The sequence below is a fragment of the Canis lupus genome, chromosome 7, assembly GCF_048164855.1.
Source record: "Canis lupus baileyi chromosome 7, mCanLup2.hap1, whole genome shotgun sequence".
Lineage (NCBI taxonomy): Eukaryota > Metazoa > Chordata > Mammalia > Carnivora > Canidae > Canis > Canis lupus.
The window spans coordinates 36,190,727-36,215,012 of NC_132844.1; the positions used below are offsets into that span (position 1 = coordinate 36,190,727).

The following is a 24,286-nucleotide window of genomic DNA, read 5'->3' on the forward strand; positions in this document are numbered from 1 at the left end:
AAACTCAAGTATTTAAATTATAATGCTCTCAACTTTAGTATGATCCAGAAACAGACTTCTCGAACTTTATTTTTTTTTCGAACTTTAAAATGGCAGTGTTTAAAAAAATAAATAAATAAAAAAATAAATAAAATGGCAGTGTTTGACAGCTATTTATCAGATGGGCTTATGGGAGTAGCCACATGAGAAGGTAATCTTACTTACTTATCCCCTATAGGGGCCCATGCATATTACCTAGCAGTAGTGGCTCTGACCACCAGTCATCAGCCATGCCAGGGAGATCACGTCTGTTATGGATTAATCACATTGAGTGGAAGTCACTGAGGATTACTACTTTTGAGGTTAAGCAGACTAGCAGGAAAAGCAAGTCCTGAGTGTAAAGTAGTCAGACTGCAATGATTTAGGGGACAGATTAGTTAGATAAAATTGTATACTAGTGTCACTATCCGCAAGAACCCTTGGGTTCTGAGAGCGGATACACTCAGTTGAGCAACCTAGCCAACTGGATTACCTATTTCTCAGGAAACACACCTTCTGCTTTCTTGTCTTTGGGCTTTTGTTCAAGTCATCCTGTTGTCTAGTCCCTGAAATCTATGACTTCTTATCTTCTTTTGGACCTTAGAACCCAAGTCTGTGGTATGCCTCTCTTCCAAAAGCCCATAGCAGTTATCAGTTTAACACAGAGGTTGCAAACTTTACGGCCTACAGAGGCCAGGATCATAATGAATGAGCTGGGCTGGATGTAACAAGGTAACCCATTACAGGGAGCCTCAGTGTTGCACAAACTTGTCTCATCTAAATAGATCTGCCTCCTTTCAGGCCAACTCACAATGCCACATGGGAATGTGAGCCCAATGTTGCCATGAGTGCTGATTTTTAAAAGAATCTTGCAATGTCAATGTGAAAATTTCTAATTTGTAAGTATTGTCCCTTATAAACTTAAATTATCAAATATGTATATTGCACACCCTTAGCCTGAGGGCAATCAGACTGGAAACTTTTTTATTTTCTTTTTATTTTTTTAAAAAGATTTTATTTATTTATTTATGAGAGACACACAGAGAGAGGCAGAGACAGAGGCAGAGGGAGAGGCAGGGTCCTCACAGGGAGCCCGATGCGGGACTCAATCCCAGGATCCAGGATCATGCCCTGAGCTGAAAGCAGACGCTCAACCTCTGAGCCACCCAGGCATCCCTGGAACCCTTTTTAAACCATTCATTCAATAAATTAATTTATATATGATATTTTGAATATTTTACATTCACTATGTGAATGATAAAATCACAGATTTTTATTTAAATAGGTTCTATTATACTTATTTTTTCTTTATCAACTAGAACACAGACTCCTTTAGATTGAGACTGTATCATGTGTATTCTTACTTCAGAACCAATAAGATGATTTACACATAAAAGCATTTAATAGGTGGTAATTTGTTTGATAGATAATTAAATTTTTTAAAGAAAATGAAAATTAAGTTATTATAGAAATGTATAAAGGAGTAAAATTGAAATGGAATAATAGAAAATTTTCAATTAAAAATATGTCTTACGGAATATTATTCAGCCATAAAAATGAAATCTTAACTTTTGCAACAACATGGATGAGCTAGAGAATAAAATGCTAAGCAAACTAAGTCAGTCAGAGAAAGACAAGTATATGATCTAACTGGTATGTGGAATTTAAGATACAAAACACTTTCTCTTTGTGTGTGTCTGGGTGGCTCAGCTGTTAGGCATCTGCCTTCAGCTCAGCATGTGATCCTGGAGTTCAGGGATTGAGTCCCACATCGGGCTCCCTGCATGGAGCCTGCTTCTCCCTCTACCTGTGTCTCTGCCTCTCTCTCTCTCTGTGTCTCTAATGAATAAATAAATAAAATCTTTTTTTAAAAAAGATACAAAACAAATGAGTGAGGGAAGGAAAAAAGAGACAAACCAAGAAACTGACTATTAACCGTAGAGAATAATCTGGTAGATATCAGAGGGAAGGTGGAATGGGGGAAATAAGAGTTGGGGATTAAAGAAATACTTATGATGAAAAAAAAGAAAAGAAAATGGAAAAAATAAATTAAGATACAAATACTCTTATACGGTTGACATTAATGATATAACAAAGTATTGTAGGTTATTTAAAATATTATGGTTGCTCTTAAAATTTTAGACAGTTTAATAAATAATACAGATTTATTTATGTCTACATTAATGTAACTACTTTAGATTAACATGATGTACAGGTGGAGCTGAGAATGTGAATGAATTTCTTAGTTAAAATTCCTGGGGATTCTCGGGTGGCTCAGAGGCTTAGCACCTGCCTTTGGCCCAGGGCGTGATCCTAGAGTCCTGGGATCAAGTCCCACATCAGGCTCCCTTCATGGAGCTTGCTTCTCCCTCTGCCTCTCTCTCTCTACCTCTCATGAATAAATAAATAAAATCTTTTTTAAAAAAATCCTGAGGAACTTGGACAAAATGAGAAAAGCAAAAGCATGGAAAACAGAGAAGGCCTAACCTATAGGCTAGGCAATTATTTCAATGGAGCAAATCTAAAAAATTATTAAAGTATTATTTTTTGATGAGCACCACATTTAACACAAACTATTTAGCTTTAAAGACTCAACAATTATCTCACTAAAGATAATTTGTCTAACTGTATAGGAGTTAATTATTCATAGAACTTGGCTTTCAGCAAGGTAATGCAAAATACACAAGTAAAATACCCTACAAATGCATGCAGACAATTTAATTGGCTTCATATCATCAGAATCTAGAGATGTTAATATTTTTTAAGTAATGAAAGTTAAGAGAATTCTTATTGAGAAGTTTAGGCAGTGCTTGGCCATGCTTCCCAAAAGTTTTCATATACAATTGGACATTTCTCCAAAAACAAACAAAAAGTAATTTGGGCTTTTTGAGTGGGCAGATGATATTGGGTAAAATAACTCTTTTGGTCACCATTAAATAGTCTGTTTTGCTTAGGCTTAATAATAAACAAGGTATTAATCAGAAAGAAAGATGTCTTGAGAGAAACACTAGCCCAAAAGAAGCATTTGTTATAAGGCTCAATGAGATGTGGGATCTGAGACTTTTTGATTTGTTTTCTGTAAATTGCAAAGATAGTTGGTAGTGACCAAAAAAAGAAATATCTGAGTAAAGTCATTTCCATTTATGTTTTTTAGTCATTTCCATTTCTTTAGGATTTCTTCCCTGTGTATTAATTTCCTTTCAAAACAATCCTGAGTTTTGGATTTGAGGAAGCCCATACGCTTGAACAGGACAAAGAGAGATAATCTGAGAAGAAATAAACTAAGAAATTTCAAGGCAGAGATTTTACTTCTTATTTGTTTACTCTGGTAGGATAGCTCCCTTGAGACAGAAGTTTTCAAGCAAAACTTGTTCCAAATGAATAACTTTTTAAGAGAAAGAAATAATTAAAGTTGATTGAATGAAAATCAAAGTTTTATACTCATAAAGATGGGAAAAATACAGAAAATGGGTTTTTTCTTTAAGTCCTCACTGGGAAGTTCTATAACCACACATTTGAAAAAGAGAAAAGTGGGATCCCTGGGTGGTGCAGCGGTTTAGCGCCTGCCTTTGGCCCAGGGCGCGATCCTGGAGACCCGGGATCGAGGCCCACGTCGGGCTCCCGGCGCATGGAGCCTGCTTCTCCCTCTGCCTGTGTCTCTGCCATTCTCTCTCTCTCTCTCTCTCTGTGTGACTATCATAAATAAATAAATTTAAAAAAAAGTGAAAAAAAATGTTATTATGTTTATCTCAAAAAGCAAGAATTCTTTCTGACCTGTTTGGGACATCAAATGGGGAGCTCTGTTTGCAGTGAGAGGTGGGTCATTTATAAGATGACTTTCCAGTGTGCATTACATTTTAAGGGACATCATTATGCTCTTATGTTTTCCCCTACTCCCCAACAAGGAACCTTCTTATGTCTGAAAGGGGTACACATAGAGTGAGCTGAGGTTAACTGAAGCTTCTCTTTTCACACTCCTACTTGGGTTCCAAATGATGGGCTTGCCTCTGCCTTTGGCATCCAGGCAAGCCAAATCCTGACTGCCAAATCTAAGTGAGAAATGATGAGCAGGCTAACAGGAAGATGGCACAAAACCCTCCCATCAGTAACCAAGAGTAGAGTCAGCAGTGAAAGAAAGTGTCACTGGGAGCAGTCCTGGTTGGCCAAGAAGGGACTGAGAGACTCGGGGTACTTTGATATATGATTAGTATAGACTTCCTCTGTGAGTCTTCTCTCTCTTGCTCTCTCTCAGCATTTTTCAGTGGATTTAAGATGTGAAACATATTCATGATAACCAAAATGGTGTTTTGTATCAATATTTTGCTTTTGATACACGAGCTTCTTTAACTGTCTGGGTTACTTGCATTTTGTGCATGAAAGAAAGAGGTTAATAAAAGAATAATTTTGGGGACCTGGGTGGCACAGTGGTTGATCCTGGAGTCCCAGGATCGAGTCCCACATTGGGCTTCCTGCATGGAGTCTGCTTCTCCCTCTGCCTGTGTCTCTGCCTCTCTCTCTTTCTCAATCTCTCTCTCTCTCTCTCTGTCTCATTAATAAATAAATAAAATCTTAAAAAAAGAATTATTTTAATTCAAGAATACATTTAGGAAGGAAGGAAATGTTCAGTTAAAAATTCTTCCAATGAAGCCTAGCATAATTGAAAAACATTTTGAAGGACACCTGGGTGGCTCAGCAGTTGAGCGTCTGCCTTTGGCTCAGGGCGTGATCCTGGAGTTCTGGGATAGAGTCCTGCGTGGGGCTCCCTACATGGAGCCTGCTTCTTCCTCTGCCTATGTCTCTGCCTCTCTCTCTCTTTCTGTCTCTCATAAATAAATAAAATCTCAAAAAAAAAAAAAAAAAAAAAAAGAAAGAAAACATTATGAGAGGCACCTGGGTGACTCAGTTGGTTAAGCATCTGCCTTCAGCTCAGGTCATGATCTCAGGGTCCTAGAATCAAGCTCCGTGTCTGGCTCCCTGCTCAGTGTGGAGTCTGCTTCTCCCTCTCCCTCTGCCTCTTCTCCCTGTTCCTGCTCTCTTTCCCTCTCATGCTGTCTCTCTCTCAAATAAATAAATAAAATCTTTAAAAAGACATTTTTGAGGTTTATTAGCTTGCTCATGACATTAATGAGCTGTCAATCTGAGGGACAAATTTGTTAAAACTTTCAGAGTGTGAGGAATTTGGGTCAACTTATACTGTTCGAAACTAATCATCTTGCTCAAAAGCTTCCATTCTGATCCCCTGGATCTCACCTCAGCTGTCCTCTAAGTGCCCCCCTGGGAGCCCATGGAAACTTCTAATGACCAGAGAAAAAAAAAGGAGCAAGGAAAGGGGACATGTGGTGTATTCTAGGCAGAAACAGAGAAGAAAAAATCATGGATTCAAAGGTCTATAAGAGGCTTCTGGTGACTAGAACCTAGAGATGAGAAGGCCAAGTCAAGAAGGACTTCACAAATGTATTAAAAGGAGTTGGAATTTATCCCCTGGGCTATGGGAAGTATATGGCTAGATTTTCCTAGGCCAGATATTCGATCTCTAGAAAGCCAGTTCATCTCAAATGCATGTAAAATGAGGTAAAAAAAAAAAAAAAAAAGTTAAATTGGCCATTACAGAATAGAATTCATGAATGTAGCAGAAGGGGATCATTCTCCTCCCCTGATTCCACCCTTTTCCCACACATATACTTCATATGCCCTCATCTGGAGATCTGCTTTGGAAGACCTGAACACAAAGACCAGTCTTCCTTATATGCCCACTCAGAACCACCAAAGCTCAGGTGGCAAAGATGAAGAAGAACATGGGCATTGAGCAGATTCCTCACAACAGGGGGAGAAGAAGGATGGTAAAGGGGTGAAGAAGCAATTTAATTTGATTCTTATGCAGCAAAAATTTACTGAGCACCTGATACAGTGACACAGTGAAAGTGCTAAGGTTAACAAAAAGTAAAGTAATTAAGCTCAGGCTAACCAGACATACAGCTACACAATTACAATTCACTAGGATGAGTGTTATAACCATGCCAAGAAAAATTATAAAATCTAAAGCTATGTCTAAAGCTACTTTACAAAATGCCAGATGAAGGTACTGTTGATTATTTAGAAAAAGAAGAACAATAGTTTATAAAAATGGCTAACAATGGGCCGCGTCGGGGTCCGAACCCGCGGTGGAGGAAACATGGAGACGACCCTGGAGCAGCAGCGGGGGTACCACGAGGAGAAGGAACGGCTCATGGACGTCATGGCCAAAGAGATGCTCACTAAGAAGTCCACGCCCCGGGACCAGATCAATTCCGACCACGGCACATGGGCCATGCAGGATAGGTATGGAAGTGAGTGGGAACCTGCGGGATTTGTATGATGATAAGGATGGGTTACGAAAGGAGGAACTCAGTGCCATTTCAGGACCCAGTGAATTTGCTGAATTTTATAACAGACTCAAGCAAATAAAAGAATTCCATCGGAAACACCCAAATGAGATCTGTGGGCCAATGTCAGTGGAATTTGAGGAGCTTCTGAAGGCTCGAGAGAATCCAAGTGAAGAGGCACAAAACTTGGTGGAGTTCACAGATGAAGAGGGATATGGTCGCTACCTCGACCTCCATGACTGTTACCTCAAATACATTAATCTCAAGGCCTCAGAGAAACTGGATTATATTACCTATCTGTCCATCTTTGACCAGTTAGTTATTTGAGATTCCTAAAGAGAGGAAAAATGCTGAATATAAGAGATACCTGGAGATGCTGCTTGAGTACCTTCAAGATTACACAGATCGAGTCAAGCCCCTCCAAGATCAGAACGAACTTTTGGGGAAGATTCAGAATGAATTTGAGAAGTGGAAGAATGATACCTTTCCTGGATGGCCGAAAGAGACAAGCAGTGCCCTGACCCATGCTGGAGCCCATTTTGACCTGTCTGCATTCTCTTCTTGGGAGGAGTTGGCCTCCCTGGGTCTGGAAAGATTGAAATCTGCACTCTTAGCTCTAGGCTTGAAGTGTGGTGGGACCCTAGAAGAGTGAGCCCAGAGGCTCTTCAGCACCAAAGGAAAGTCCCTGGAGTCACTTGACACCTCCCTGTTTGCCAAAAATCCCAAGTCAAAAGGCACCAAGCGAGACACTGAGAGGAACAAAGACACTGCCTTCCTAGAAGCCCAGATCTATGAATATGTAGAGATTCTTGGGGAACAGCGGCATCTCACACATGAAAATGTACAACACAAGCAGGCGAGGCCAGGGGAGGAACGAGAAGAAAAAGAGGAAGAGGGATCCCTGGGTGGCGCAGCGGTTTGGCGCCTGCCTTTGGCCCAGGGCGCGATCCTGGAGACCCGGGATCGAATCCCACATCAGGCTCCCGGTGCATGGAGCCTGCTTCTCCCTCTGCCTATGTCTCTGCCTCTCTCTCTCTCTGTGACTATCATAAATAAATAAAAAATTAAAAAAAAAAAAAAAAAAAAAAAAAAAAAAAAAGAGGAAGAGCAGATCAGTGAGAGTGAAAGTGAAGATGAGGAGAATGAGATCATTTACAACCCCAAAAACCTGCCCCTCGGCTGGGATGGAAAACCTATTCCCTACTGGCTGTATAAGCTTCATGGTCTAAACATCAACTATAACTGTGAGATTTGTGGAAATTGCATGTACCGAGGTCCCAAGGCCTTCCAGCGGCACTTTGCTGAGTGGCGTCATGCCCACGGCATGAGGTGTTTGGGCATCCCAAACACTGCCCACTTCGCTAACGTGACACAGATCAAAGATGCTGTCTCCTTGTGGGCCAAGCTGAAACTGCAGAAGGCATCAGAGAGATGGCAGCCTGACACCGAGGAAGAATATGAAGACTCCAGCGGGAACATGGTGAATAAGAAAACCTAGGAGGACCTGAAGAGACAAGGACTGCTCTAGTGTTCAGGGATGTAGCTCAGCTTCTGGGCTTGCCCAGGCTTACCTGAAATCTCCTTTTTCTATTTCTCCCAACCAAATGCTACTTAAAGACTCTCCTACTTAGTCTTAAGGTCTAGCGTGTGTCTTGTGAAAACCAAGGCATGCTGGCAGGTTGCAGGGCTGAGATGTGTTTTATCTTTGTTTTATATTAAAAGATTCTGTCAGAAAATAAACCCAGTCCTTCTGAATGTGTCTTGTTCGAAAGCCAAAAAAACAAAACAAAACAAACCAAAAAATGGCTAACAATGGAGTGGAGGAAACACAGTGTTTTTTGTATTCATGTATTAAACAACTTTGCATTCATTAATTCATCTAGTCATTTACTCATATATTAATCCAACAAACTCCTCAACCAGTTGAGTAGTAAATATTTATTTAATATTTATGCCAGGTATTGTGGTAGGTGCTGGGAATTCAATGAAAAACCCAGCAAAGTACCTATCTTAATGGATGCAGAGATACATGAGATCAGTCATTGGACTTATGGGGTGTAATGGCTAATTTTATTGTGTCAACTTGACTGGGCCACAGAGTGTTTAGATATTTGTTAAACATCATTCTGGGTATGTCTGTGAGGGTGTTTCTATTGCCGTCCCCAGCGTGGGTGGGCCTCATCCAATCTATTGAAGGCCTGAATAGAACAAAAAGGCAGAGTAAGAGGGAATTGACTCTATCTAATCATTTTTAACTTAGAACATCAATCTTCTTTGGAACCCAACTCAGAACTTATACAATCCACTTTCCTGATTCTTATATTTTCAGACTCAGACAGAAACTTACACCATTCTTGGTTCCCGAGTTTTGGATTCAAAAAGGTTCTATCCCACTGGCCCATCTTGGTCTTTAGTTTGCCACCCGCAGCTAGTACATGTGTAACACTTCTCACATTGCAAAGTATTTTAATGAATATCACCTACTTCACTTTTTGCAGCAACAATTTTATAAAGTTTAGCATGATCTTTTAAGATTTACAGATGTTATGCTCAGAATCATGCCTTAAATGTAGATCTTCATACCAAAGTCTATGTTCCATGCACCAACCAAGAATGAATGGAATGATTCCTCAAAGAGAGAAAGGAGAAGAGAGACTCAGAGAAGAGCAACATTGAAGGTAAACAAACAACCAAATGAACACACAAAACTAGATATAAGTTTATGGAAGAGGTGAAAGCTCATAGGACTTGCATGAGTCTAGATCAGAGGGAAGGACATTCCAGAATGAGAGTGACAGCACCTCTGGTGGGATACCAGAGACCACATCCAGGGAATGTCATGTTTTCCCATTGGGTAGGAACATAAAGTTTTATATAGGGCAGTGGAGTTATAGGTTGGAGAGTAGTTAGGGATAAAATCATCCAGTGTCATATAAATTATAATCTATGTGAGTACTGGGGATAGATCTCTTCAAATAGCCTTAATAAAAGAAGGAATACAGAATAGAAAGTCTGTAAAGTTTCTTTCAGTTCTAATATTTCAGCATCTTATACTACGTTCCATAAATAGAAAATCTTATTAATGAATAACCATGACGATTTTAATAACCCCAGTAATACCTCTTTTTAAATCATCCCGAATGTTAATCTTGCTATAAAACGGCTTTGACCATGTTCTCCTACTGGAAAGTCATCAGTTGACAGCAGACTAGAGTCCAAAATGGGACATCTAGACTCTCCTTTAGTACATTGTTTTTATGTTAAATCCATGTTCATTGTATTGACCAATTATTTATAAATTATATAAGCTCTTTGAAAAGCTGGCATATTTCTTAGTTACAGTATCTTCTGGATTCTTTTGGTCAAAAATCTTGACTAAGCAGTTCAGGATACAATTTGGCCTGCTCTTATATTATTCATACAAAATATATGTTCTAAGGCTGAAAAAATTCATGATTGTAATGAAAAAGAGAAGAAGCCCATTTTAAAAGAGCTCAGATAAAACATTCAACGCATGATCCTTTGAAGTTCTAAGTTTTGAAGACTGAACACACAGCGCCTTCACTTTTATTTAAGTGAATTTCATGGGATATTTATTGGGACCAACAGAACAAAATTAATTTGCATAAACTTAGGATAGCCCTGGAGACCAGACAGCAGCAACTACTCAAAGTATGCAGTGTCTGTGTTTTAACGTATCCCAGAGATACCTGCTCAGATGGCAGCTTGCAGAATGCTGTCCTGTAAATCTCCAGGGGCCATCCACTCCTCTTTTTTTTTTTAATTTTATTTATTTATAATAGTCACAGAGAGAGAGAGAGAGAGAGGCAGAGACATAGGCAGAGGGAGAAGCAGGCTCCATGCACCGGGAGCCCAATGTGGGATTCGATCCCGGGTCTCCAGGATCACGCCCTGGGCCAAAGGCAGGTGCCAAACCGCTGTGCCACCCAGGGATCCCCCACTCCTCTTTTAATAAACCTGGATCAGAGTCAAAGTGACCATTGAGAATTGCAGTTTTATTCCATGATCTCAATCTCATATAGCTCTATTTTTATTTTGTTGTTTAGTTTTACTTTCTTTTTTCTTTTAGATTTTAAATATACAGCTTTTAAATCAATTTTTAATGTTGGATGTTTTTAATAAGGATCATAAATTTAAAGGCCTTAATCTCATATGTACCATATTTATAGGCTTTCTCAAGGTCTTCTACTTTTCCATTCTCTTTGGTATCTGCTAGGATTTAGTTGGCCTTCCTATCTTGTAGATTTCAGATACCAAATAAGGAATGCGTGCTGGGCTGCCCAGAGCTATAACTTTTCCATGCAGTCAACAGAAATACCTCAAAAGAAAAACTAAATAATTTTTTTTATAATTGACATACAAGGCTACATTAGTTTCAGGTGTACAACAACATAATTGAACAACTCTATAAGTTATGCTATGTTCACCCCAAGGGTAACTATTATCACTATACAATCTTATTAAACACATTGACTACATTCCCTATGCTGTACCTTTCATCCATAGCTTATCTGTTACATAAATGGAAACTTATACTTCCCACTTCCCTTCATCCATTGTGCTTATCCCTCACCACTCTCCCGTCTGGCAACCACCAGTTGTTCTCTGTATGTATGGGTTTGTTTTCAACTTTTTTTGTCTGGTTAATTAGTTGGCTGTTTAGATTCTCCATATAAGTAAAATCACATGGTATTTGTCTTTCTCTGTCTGAATTATTTCACTTAGCATAATACTCTCTAGGTACATCCATTTTGTCATAAATAGCAAGATCTTGTTCTTTTTATGGCTGAATTATATTTTACTATATATATATCTTACTATATATATACATGTATACCAGATAGATGATAGATAGATAGATAGATAGATAGATAGATAGATAGATAGATAGAGATCTTTTCAAACTAGTGTTTTTCTTGTCTTTGGGTAAATACCCAGTAGTGAAATTACTGAATCATATGGTATTTCTATTTGTTAAGTTTTTGAGGAATCTCCATAGTGTTTTCCACAAACCATGTTTGTAAACTGGGATTCACAGACCTCTGGGGGATACATAGACATTCTACAGGAGAAATGAATACCCGAAAGAGTAAGGGAATCAACTTCCAAGTCCTCCTCTTAGTCTTCCCTAAAATTCACTTGTTCCTGAAATATCTAGGTTGAAAGCATCCAGGCAGAGATGGCTTCATGGGCCTGTGTGATCTGTGCAGGAGCACAGGGCCTGCCCTTGGTTTAATGCTCTACTACAAAGACCTTAAAATTCTAATTATTTTTTAAGGACCCTGCATTTTTATTTTGCAGTAGGCCCCACAAATTCTGTAGCTCATCTTACATTCTTTCTTTTTTTTTTTTTTAAGATTTTATTTATGTATTCATGATAGAGAGAGGCAGAGACCTAAGCAGAGGGAGAAGCAAGCTCCTTGCGGGGACCTGGATGTGGGACTTGATCCTAGGCCTCCAGGCTCATGCCCTAAGCCAAAAGCAGATGCTCAACAGCTGAGCCACCCAGGTGCCTTTCACATTCTAGCTCCACCCTAGCTCTGTTTTACTGCTACTCCTTTCCCTAAGAGCACTTCTTCCACTTTAGAAAAGAAAGTTGTACCTTTCATTTACCAATCTTACTAATACACTGCCTTGGAGAAGAGAGGAGGTAGTGGATATAAAACATCTGGCAGCAAATAAGGGGCTACTTCTAAATACTGATGAAAGCCTCTGTAGAACATCGGTTTTCTCTGCTTTATACATGTCTCCTTAAGATTAAAATTTGATTTTAGAATTTTGGGATCTTATCTTTTGTGTAAATGTTCCGAATGCCTAAACTAATGAGAATTCCTATTCTTGCCCTCACTGATTTCATCCTTGGACTGCCTTCAGAGAATGCAAAGCTAAGCAAATAGTACGAAATACTAAAGATGGCAGCATCCAAATCCATCTGGGTTACCAGTCCTCGGCAAGGCTCTGAGCCTTTTCCATCTATCCCCACCTCCCCATTGATCTACCCATACCCAACCTTCTCAATCAGCTGTTCTGGAAGTCCAATTCAGAATCCACTTTGCCCTTGAGGTAAAGGACTAACACAATTATTTAAAAGGAAAGATAAAAGTAGACATTTCCAGACAGACGTTGACTCAAATTTAGTTGATTAGTTTATCAGTGGGACTGGCTTGGAAAATCAGGTGTTTTTTTTGTTTGTTTGTTTTTGTTTTTGTTTTTAATAAACTCTTTCTTTAAGAATAGTTTTGAAATTATAGAAAAATTGAAGAGAGTTCCTATAGGATCTTCATCAGTTTCCTATTATTAATATTTCCTATTATTAACATCTTATATCACTACAGTAAATTTGTTATAAATAAGAACCAATATTGTTACATTTTCATTAACTCCTACTTGATTTCCTTAGTTTTTGCTTAGTGGTCTTTTTATGTTCTAGGATCTCATCCAGATTATCACATTACATTTAGTCTTAATTTCTCCTTAGGCTCCTTTTGACTGTAAGTTTTTCAAACTTTCCTTAATTTTGATGACCTGGGCAGTGTTGTGGTGTACTGGTCAAGTATTTGGTAGAATGCTCTGCTATTTGGATTTGTGTGAATTTTTTTTTCAGCAGACTTTATTTTTTAGAACAATTTTAGGTTCACAGAAAAATTGAGTGTGACCCTTGCCCCCATACATGCATAACCTACCTGATTATCAACATCCCCCACTATTTGGCACATTTGTTACAATTAATGAGCCTACGCTGACACATCATTGTTATTCAAAATCCATCATTTCCATTTGGGTTCACTTTTGATATTTTACATTCTATTAGTTTAGATTGCAACTAGATATTATAGGGACATTTTCTATAATTAAATGAAGTATATAGGGCAGCCCAGGTGGCTCAGCGGTTTAGCGCCGCCTTCAGTCTAGGGTGTGATCCTGGGGTACCGGGATGGAGTCCCGCGTCAGGCTCCCTGCATGGAGCCTGCTTTTCCCTCTGCTTGTGTCTCTGACTCTCTCTCTGTCTCTCATAAATAAATAAATAAATAAATAAATAAATAAATAAATAAATAAAATCTTTTAAAAAATAAAAATAAAAAATAAATGAAGTATATCTACAGTTTCAGTGTTTTTTATTAAAAATAATTATTTTATTAAAAATATTTATTAAAATAATTATTATTTTATTGAAAATAATAATCCCTGGGTGGCGCAGCGATTTGGCGCCTGCCTTTGGCCCAGGGCGCGGTCCTGGAGACCCGGGATTGAGTCCCACGTCGGGCTCCTTGCATGGAGCCTGCTTCTTCCTCTGCCTGTGTCTCTGCCTCTCTCTCTCTCTCTCTGTGACTGTCATGAATGAATAAATAAAATCTTAAAAAAAAATTATTGAGCAGGTATTAAACACCAGGCATTATTCTACAAGTTTGAGATACAGTAATACATAAGAAAAAAAGACCAAGATTACAGCCTGCACATGCCAGCAAAGACAGACTAAATAAGGATATTATGTTGTCTATTAGAAAGTAGTAAACGGTAGAAAAACAAAAAATAAAAGGTAAAGAATTCAGAGTGCAAGTTGAGAGGGAGTTGGAAAACATGTATAGTGTTTAAGTCTTATAGTCACAGGTAATTGAAAATAATATTTTGGGGGCCATTATATTGTATGTTAACTGGAATTTAAAACTTAAAAGTGAATAAATAAAGCATTAATAGATGGATTCTGATGCTCTTTTTTTGGCATATAACTCAGAAGTGGTTCAAAGAATTGAGTGGCATTGCCATAACAAACTCTTTCTGTTTTATTTATTGATGCGAACTGAGTTTCATACATATCAACCTATTTATCTATCTACCTAGCATCTATTTATCTATCATCTTATATATACAAAAACTAAAAACAAAGAAAAAGTAATGTTGAATACCTCATGCTAATTAAAACCACTTATTCGGACGCCTGGGTGGCTCGGTGGTTTGGTGCCTGCCTTCAGCCCAGGGCGTGATCCTGGAGACCCTGGATCAAGTCCCCTGTAAGGCTCCCTGCATGGAGCCTGCTTCTCTCTCTCTGCCTGTGTCTCTGCCTCTCTCTGTATCTCTCATTAATATAAAATAAATAAAATCTTTAAAAATTAAAAAAATAAAACCACTTATTCACAGATATATGAACTAGCTGAAAAAATAGCCTAATTCATCTTATTAAAAATTCATTATAAATTTTACTATTTATGTTAAGTAATTTTTTAAAAGATTTTATTTATTTATTCATGAGAGACACAGAAAGAGAGAGAGAGAGAGAGAGAGGCAGAGACACAGGCAGAGGGAGAAGCAGGCTCCATGCAGGGAGCCTGACATGGGACTCGATCCTGAGTCTCCAGGATCACGCGCTGGGCGGAAGGCAGGTGCTAAACTGCTGAGCCACCCAGGGATCCCTTAATAAAAGGATTTGGAGTTATAAAGCATATTCATTAGGATTAAATTCTGTGGGAGAAAGTGAAATGGAAATGTAAACTCAGACTAAAAACAAAACATAAAATTCCTGTTAGAGAAGAGCTACTTCATATGTTTTTATAATAGACAACAATGGCTATCAGATTGTTCTGCTTTTTATATTCCATTTCATACAGCTGCGAGAGTCATATAACACTATTTTATGAGAATATTTGTAATATGCTGTATATTATATCTTCTCCAATTTTTTATAATTATGTTGAAAAATTTTAGATGTTAAACATGTGAGAGGGCACAGTTTTTCAACATTATTTAGGAGGAATCTCAGCAAATATTCAAAGCCCACTACCCTGCTGGCTTGGACCTCCTCTATCTTTTCATAAAAACCTTTCCCTTCTTGGGTTCTCTAATATCGCGTCATCTGTCTTCTCATATCTCTGACCATCATCTTCCTGTTTGCTTACTTCTCCTCTACATAGGATTCCTAAATCGTGGGTGCAAGATTCTTTCCTCAGAATCCTATGTCACGTTCGCAGTCAAAAGAATCTATTTCCTCTCATCTTGAATTCCTATCTCCTTGTGGATGGGCCTTAAACATAACTGAGGGCAGCGCCAGCCTTTGCCCTGGACCTGGACCTCAAAGCTTGACCGCCGACAGCTTGCTGGGATAGGTATCCCAAACTTGCAGGGCTCTACCTCTGGCCCTTAAACGAAATCATTCCTTCTTCTTCATTTACTGAAATCCTTTTACCATTCTATTAACAACACTGCTTGAAACTTTGTTTCATTTCCTTACTCTTCTACATCCCTTCCATTCTTGATTTCTGTTTTTAAAAAGTTCTGAGTATTTACATTTGGTGGAAACATATATGAACAATAAGGGATGTGGCTCAGTAACGGAGTATTACTGCTTTCTTTAATCGATGAAATCTAATTGGTAGGTGGCTACATAATCAATGGGTGGTTGATACTTTCAGCAATGGTATAAAGCATGTGGATTTGGTAAATTTGTGAAATGAAATCCTTTCTAATTTTCCATTCTCTAGTAAAATATGGATGAAGTGGAACCCATCTTCCAAATCTCTCAAGTCAACAGAATTATTTTTTGAAGTTCAAATTTAAAAGACAGTGATAAATAAGAAAGGAAGGTCTTATTTAGAAAATAATGAAGATTTCTCTTTAACCAATTTCCTATACTTCCTTCACTATGAAGACGTGCAAGGTGTTCAAAAAACAATTGTAAAAAAATTTCCAATTATTAATACGTGCACTTGAAATACCCTTATTTTTTTTTTTAATTTTTATTTATTTATGATAGTCACAGAGAGAGAAAGAGAGAGAGGCAGAGACATAGGCAGAGGGAGAAGCAGGCTCCATGCACCGGGAGCCTGATGTGGGATTCGATCCCGGGTCTCCAGGATCGCGCCCTGGGCCAAAGGCAGGCGCCAAACCGCTGCGCCACCCAGGGATCCCCCCTTATTTTTTTAAAGGAAATGCAGGAAGCAGAAGGAGCTGGAGGATGCGTCCTGGAAGGATGAGGACAAACACGTCATGAGGAAGGAGCAGCGCAAGGAGAAGGAGAAGCGGCGCCTGCAGCAGGTGGAGCGCAAGAAGGAGACGCGGCGCCTGCTGGAGGAGGAGGCGTCCCTGCGCCAGGGTGGCGAGGCCCCCGCGTGGCTGCGCCCCCCAAGGTCCCCCGGGCCCGGGTGGAGGAGACACTCCGCCGAGGCCACCAGCACAAAGAGGCCCCGGGACCAGCCGAGGAAGCCAAGAGCCACTTGGGCGGCCGCGGGAGGAGCATGTGAAGCGCCGAGGGCCGGCGGAGGGCCGCGTGGAGGGCCGCGTGGAGGGCCGCGTGGAGGGCCGCGTGGAGGCGCGCACCGCGGAGGCTGCCATCGCGGCGCTCAGCGCGGCAGAAGAGGCTGCAGGCGGGCGGCCCTCACCGCCTCTGACCCGCGCGGCCGCCACGGCTCAAGCAAGAAAACCCCAACATGCGGCGGTCGCAGCTGAAGCAGTTGCTCAAGAGGGGGTGGCTGCGGTCGCCGGACCACGCCCTGAGCCAGCGGGCCGTGCCCTTCAGTGCCCCCCGGTGAGCCCAGAACTGGTCGTGACCTTACACGCCCTCCCGCTGGGTCAGCTACGCGGGGTACAGTAAGCGGCCCGGGGCTGAGGCAGGTGTCCTGGCGCTAGTGGCACCACTGGCCATTCCTCCGCGGGGGAGTCCCTGCTTCGAGTGACACCCACCACCCCTTCCTGGGCCTCTGGAGCCCGTGGGCTGATGCCCAATAAAGGCAGTCGGTGAGGGGAAAAAAAATTATAATTATGTTGAAAAATTTTAGATGTTAAACATGTGAGAGGGCACAGTTTTTCAACATTATTTAGGAGGAATCTCAGCAAATATTCAAAGCCCACTACCCTGCTGGCTTGGACCTCCTCTGTCTTTTCATAAAAACCTTTTCCTTCTTGGGTTCTCTAATATCGCGTCATCTGTCTTCTCATATCTCTGACCATCATCTTCCTGTTTGCTTACTTCTCCTCTCCATAGGATTCCTAAATCGTGGGTGCAAGATTCTTTCCTCAGAATCCTATGTCACGTTCGCAGTCAAAAGAATCTATTTCCTTTCATCTTGAATTCCTACCTCCTTGTGCAAAATTATGGTCAAAAATCATGACTGAACTTGGCAAGATTAAAAATAGCTCTTATTTATTATTAGACAGATACATTCAAATCTTTTGCTTTATTGCACCATTTATGCTACATTTTTTTATATAGAATCGAATATAGATTGCTTTTGTGGGAAATTTTTTTCAGTCACATGTAGTAACAAAAAATATGTTCTAATAGAGAAATGGGCTGTTAATTGGACAGTTTTTACATAACTGCAATATCTACAAATCTGATATACAAATTGTATTATTATAGGCATAAAATTATGCAAATAGTTTTTCATTCTGAAAAATCTAAAAAAGGTGTTAATTTATTGAATCAGAAAACTAAGAACTTTTACTCTTTCGATTTATAAACTGACTAAATTTATGTTTGTGCCTATAGTTTCTTAGATACAGACCAATTTATTTAGGGAATATAAAAATATATTATTTACTTAATGTTAATCACATCCCTAAACTCTGTCACATAGATTTTAAGTAAAAATATTCTTCTTAGTTTTTCTACTAATTGTTAAATTGGGAACTATATCAACAAGTAAAAAGAAATAGTGTATTTTTTAAAAAGCAAGATAAAATTTAATTTACTTCTTTCTGAAACCAAATGCCACTTAACTAGGAACAGTCTCAATTAACTTGATAAAAAATATCAGAATATCAATGTTTTAGTCCATTTTTAAAAATTTGGCTGTGCAGTTGGAGCTAGTATTACTCTGCAATCTCTAAAATAGCTATCATTTGCCTTCACCAAATTACTGGGAGAATTCACCAAAAACCAAGTCTGACATATTGACACATGCCTTACCCGGAAAGGTAAATAAATTTTCCTAATACTGGACAAATTGTTTGGTTTTCAAGGAAGTTAGTTGGATTTATGTAAAATTGATAACTACAAGCCATCGCTGAGCTCTGTGCTACCCCTGTCAGTTTGACTTCATATTGGGTCTTTCAATGGGTGCTTCCCTTCACAATTGTGTGTGAGTATTGCTTTTGCTTGTTGTACAATGCTTTAAATCAGACCATGGTGGTGCTTGAATAAAATTTAATTTAATTATGTTAATTCCAATTACAAAGTTCATTTTTTATGATAGAATATTTTACAGAAGTTAGAATGATATAACCAAAATATATATATATGGGGTACATCGGAAGTTCCATGAAGCAGAATCTAATGCTAGCATGGTAAAAATAGAAATCCGTAAGAAAAGAATAGTCATATAAAAATGTTAGTGTTGAATAACACAAAATTTTATAAGCTAAATTGAGACTTTTTTTGAGCTATGTGGAACACATTGGGTAGTACTTTGATAAAAGACAGCAATAAAATATATTAATAGTACTTTCTTCTTAAAACAGGTTTCACAGCATACAGCCAAGGGGAGAAACTATAATGTAGCAGTTTTTAAATGGCTGTCATCAAACTTTCTAGAACTCTCTGACCATGAAAACGTTGTTAGCAGTGGTGTGTGTAATAGTTAAAAAAAAAAAAAAAAAAAAAAAGCCATATAGCTAGGGAGATCAGGCTTAATTTATTTGTTTTTTCTAATATGTAATTTATGTTTTATGCACTCTAGCGATTATATTAATCTTCAAAATCCTAAGATAAATTCTTTAAAGATAGTACACAATCTTTCTGTTTCAACAAGATTTCAAAAAAAAAAAAAACAAAAAAAACAAGATTTCACACGACAAAGACTTCCCATATCACAGAAAGACACAAATGCCATGTGTCTAACAACAACACAAACAAAAAAATTATCATATTACATTTTTATGTTTTTTTTTTTTTAAGTAGTATGAATTACCCCAAAGCAGGAACTACCTGGTGATTAAAGAATTGCCTGCCAATCTAATTTACAAATCAGAAGAGACTTTTGCAAGGTCTTGGGCTATCACAAATTATATCTCAAAAGATGAGATATGTTAATTTTTAATTATAACATAAGGCCCACTTGAATAGGAAAAAGAGTCTGGTAAGCCAGAATTCTGTGAAGATATTTGTTTTCACGGCAGCCACTCTGAGCTGTGGAAATGTCACACAATGGTGGTTTGGGTTTTGCTGGATTCAGACATCACCCACCCTTCAACAAAAACTCAAGACAAATGTATGTGCTTGGTGTAAGTAGATGATTTTTAACTTGGGAGTCAATGAAAGGATTGCTAGAGAATAAATATACTACATATAAGTCATTAAACACTAAAGGCATACACATACATGTTCTCAGATGTATTATAATCACAAAGTTCAAATAATAAGTAGCATAATCCTGGTACTAGATTCAAATTTTTGCACCAGAAAATGTGCTGAAATTATTAGTATTGGATAGGCAAACAAGTTTTCATACCGTATCCGTCCAGAACTTGATTCTATGTGGCTTATTGATATTTATCTGTCTCCATCTAGTTCATATCTACATTATAAGTACTTTCTTGTAACAGAGCTAAGAAACTCATTATACACATTTCTGTGTTTGTCCATAATTATGCAAAATTCATAAGTCTGTGATTCTTGATCACTCTGTTTTGATAGTTCTAGTTGCTGTCCTATTTTGCTACTACAGATATGCTTAAAATTCTGGCTTTTAAGCCGGTTTGCCTCTTTCTCTAATCATTACTGGGTGATACATGACCAACTTAGTCCAACCCCTCCCAGTATTCATTCTCTGTTTCTGTCTCTCTCTTTCTTGGTCTAAAGCCATTTGTGGCCCTTTCTGCAAAACCCAAAGTGTCCTTCTAATAGATAAAGAGGCTGGTTCTAAAACTTTAAAATGACAAATGAGTATTATACCTGGATTTCATTTTTTAGAGCCTGGGTTGGTCTCAGAGTAGAGCTGCTCTCGCCAAGAGACCAGAGCATGGAACTGTGGGGGGGATCTAGATTAGAAGCCTGGATCAGGCTGAGTGGCCTTTTCTGCCAAAGCATGAAGGGACTTAAAAGAAATAAAGAACAGGACAGAAATGGGGGACACTAGGACAGAATAAGTGGATTTGGAGTGGAAAATGGAAGGCAGAGCCTGGGATTGCATCTAAGGGGCTGTAGCCACTGTGCCTTTCCAAAGGATAACTGCAAGTTTGCTCGTGGATAGAAACGAGCCATAGACTAAGCATGACTAGACACCAGCTTTGTGAGAAGGATACTTGCAAAAATGTGTTTCCATTAAGCCAAAGTCATTGACCCTATGCCCCTTCTTTTGCTACACTATCAAACATCTTTTATTCTTATAAATACAGAAGTTCCCCATTGTGCCATCAACAACTGGTTCTCCAGGGTTCTCTTTCTGGGTGTAATTTTGTGTTTGTGCTTGACCCATATGTCAGGGATTATGGTTTACAATTGACTAGTGATGTTCAGATATAGTTCAGCAGAATTGAGAACATTTTTTTGAAGATCATTATCAAGGAACAGAAACCAGGGTGGAGAAAACCTTCAAAGCATATTTAAATTCCACGGTTTAGATAATGCAAACTTAATTTCATTCCTTTGGGAATTTGTGAACTTTTATTTGGAAACTAACATACAAATTGGAACTTTATTATTTTGCTATTTCCAAACATAGGTGAGGCCACATAATTTAGCAATTCTTTTAGTCATTTTTAGTTAGTAGTTCTTATCTGGGAAGTGTGTTACTTTCATAAAATTCCTACCCCTCAACTTCACATTCTATTAACAGATAGAATGAAAGCCACTAGACATTTATTTTGGTCAACAAATATTTACTGACCACCAAATACGTGTCACAATCTGTGCTAGGTTTTATGATGCAATGGTTGGGAGATACAGTTAAACAACAGCTACAATAAATATGGTCCAATCCCAGCTAATTAGACATAAAGGAATTTCTAATGGGCTTTCTAGGAAAGATGATCTCCCTTGACAAGAGGCAAGGGCACTGAAAAGAGAAAGCTCTTTGAATCCCTTCCCTTTGTCCCTGCTGTGGCTTCTGATGCCTGTGAGGATAAAATGGGGCCATCTTGCAACCAGCAGGGACAAGATGGAAGATGAAAGCCAATATGCCGATTGTGGTGAAGCAGAAGAATGGAAAGAACCTGGATCTTTGTGAATACACCAAGGTTTCTGAACTAATTATGATACTGTCTACCTTCAGGCATTTGACAGACAGGCATTTACTGTTCTTATGATCTACTCCACTGATAGGTTTTCTGTTATTTGCCTCCAGAAACATCTTGACCGAGAAAATGTCATGGGGGAACTTGAAAAGGGCACCTACTGCAACCTTCGTGGAGAAGTAATATCTATGATGAAACCAGAAGATCTACTAGGATATTGATGGAGAGATAGGTATGAGTGGGAAGAATATTCCAGGTGTAGGTAGCCACACACAGAAAGAATCAGAGGAAGAGTATGAATAGGGAATTTCAAGTAATTAGTGTACCAGAAAGAAAAGGAGATTAAGGGACAAGTCCACAGAGTCCATCATCCCACTCCTCTGTTCAAATCGCTGCAAGAGTTCCCCATTAACCTTTTAATGGAAGATAAAATCCTCAGAATGACTTCAAAGATTTCATGGTCTGGCTCTCAACACTGCTATGACTCCTACTCCTACTTCTTACCATTTTCATCTCACTCTTTCTGCTATAACTACACTGGCCTAATTTCTATTCTTCAAACATCCTTTGCCTAATACTGCTTCAGGGCCTTTGCACTTGCTGTTCTCTGAACCTGAATATTCTCCACACACCTGCTTTCTTCAGATCTCTGCTGAAATTTCACCTTTTCAGGGAGGCTATTCCTGGCCACCCAATTACATAAAACAGCAACCTCCAATCACCTCTCCCAGGACTCCCTATCCTCTTTATCCCCGCCCCCCTCACCCAGGCATGTGTCACTATCCTACAGGCTATCGGTTTACATATTTACTGTCATTCTTTCCCTGTGAGAGCAGGAATTTCTCTGCTTTGTTTCACAACATATTTCTGGCACCTAGATAAACTGCTTTACTGATAAATCCCTAGCATGCCTTCTCAGAAGGCTTATTGAAAATATTTGTTGATAAAATGCATGAACGAATAAAGACAAGCCAAATCATCTAGGTTGTTGCGTCCCATGGTGGAGACACATTAATTACTTTAACTTGCTTCTTTCCTCTTCATTTCCAAATGTAACCAACTCTTCATTAATCTTTCTGGGTGGATTATAGGAAGCGGTTGGTATCAGGCTAGAGGAGTAGGTGGATTCCGAAGTAGTACCTTATGGCTGAATAAAAGAGTTTGGGCTTTATGCTGAACCATTTGTAGCAAGACAGTGGTATTTATCAGCTCATGTTTTTTAAAGATGATGTTCCCTTCAGTGTAGAGAATAGATTCTAAGTGGATAATGGAGTAAGAAAGGAGGCCTGTGAGAAGGTTATTGCAGGAATACAAGTGAGAAATCATTAGGATCTCAGCTAAATAAGTAATGTCCAGGATTGAGTCAAAGATGTTGATTGAGATCTGATTGTGAGGGAAACTATAAAGAATTTAGAATAAGAGTAAATGAGATGTATGAAAGAGAGAACACAAACTTGGAGTCCTACAGACCTTGCTGGACCGTTCATCAGGAAGGGGCAGGTGGACAGAGGAAGTGGAGTTTTGGAAGGTGGACAGATGAAGTGGAGCACAATGTGCTCAGTTTGGGACATGCTGAGTTTGAGGTATCTGTACAGATATTTATAGGTAGTTGGACATGTTGATCTACATCCTCCAAAGAAGCAACCACTGACATCAAATGCGTATGAAGTGAAAAACAAATTGCTGAGAGGATAATAAAGGAGTTTTGCGCAGTGAATTTGGGAAGCTGGGCAAAGCATGACATGGAAGTCAAGCAGGATGGATCCTGGAAAGACATGACTTCATTCGATGCCCCCAAGAACACTGGTGACATTTGACAGAAACATTTCCATAAACTGGCAAGGACAGAAGCTAGATTTCACTTGGTTGAAGAGTAGTACTAGTAGAAGTTAACATGTTCTGCATATTTACTAAGTGGCAAGGCTGTCCTCGATCTTTTTTTAGTACAAATGCATTTAATCCTCACAACTGCTCTATGAGTTGAATATGACTGTCATGATCATTTCCATTTTTCTGATGGGGAAAATGAAGCAGGGAGAAAATAGTTTACTTTTGGACCTCACACAGATTAGAGAAAGAAGCAGAATCAGGATTTGAACCAAGCGATTTGTGCTCAGAACCCATCTTAACTACCATGCTCTACTTCTTATTAATGAGAAATAAAGAAGTGGAGACCATAGGAACAGGAGCCTCTTTTTTTAAGATTTATTTTTATTTTTATTCATGAGAGAGAGAGGCAGAGACACAGGCAGAGGGAGAAGCAGGCTTCATGCAGGGAGCCTGATGTGGGACTCGATCCTGGGTCTCCAGGATCAGGCCCTGGGCTGAAGGTGGCACTAAACCACTGAGCCACCCGGGCTGCCCCGGGAGCCTCTTTCAAAAATTTCAAACAAGAAAAAAGTGAGACAGAAAATGATGGCTGAAGGTGGCAGGTTCAAAGGGTACAAGGTGCAGTGCAGAGAAGCATGAGCTTTGAAGTCAGAAAAAGGCAACTCCACCCTTTGCTGTCACCGTTATTTCAAGAAACTAACCTATGTTCATTTCTTAATTTGTAAAATTAATCACACCAAAACATTAGAAATGTGACAGGGCTTAAGTGAATGAAAAATTCTAATATCTGTACGTGGGCTCTAAACACACCGTAGGTACAGGGAAAGAATATGTTCCCTTCTGTCTCTCTAAATAGTGGCCCAGAGGGGCCGTTATTACCTCACTCTATTTTG

General features: G+C 39.0%; 2 pseudogenes; both read left to right on the forward strand.

Moving 5' to 3' along the window:
• Nucleotides 1-6,169: 6,169 nt before the first annotated feature.
• On the forward strand, nt 6,170-8,124 carry LOC140636281 (splicing factor 3A subunit 3-like; annotated as a pseudogene).
• A 7,627-nt stretch (nt 8,125-15,751) lies between these two features.
• LOC140636397 (coiled-coil domain-containing protein 124 pseudogene) lies at nt 15,752-16,921 on the forward strand (annotated as a pseudogene).
• The last annotated feature ends 7,365 nt before the right edge of the window (nt 16,922-24,286 follow it).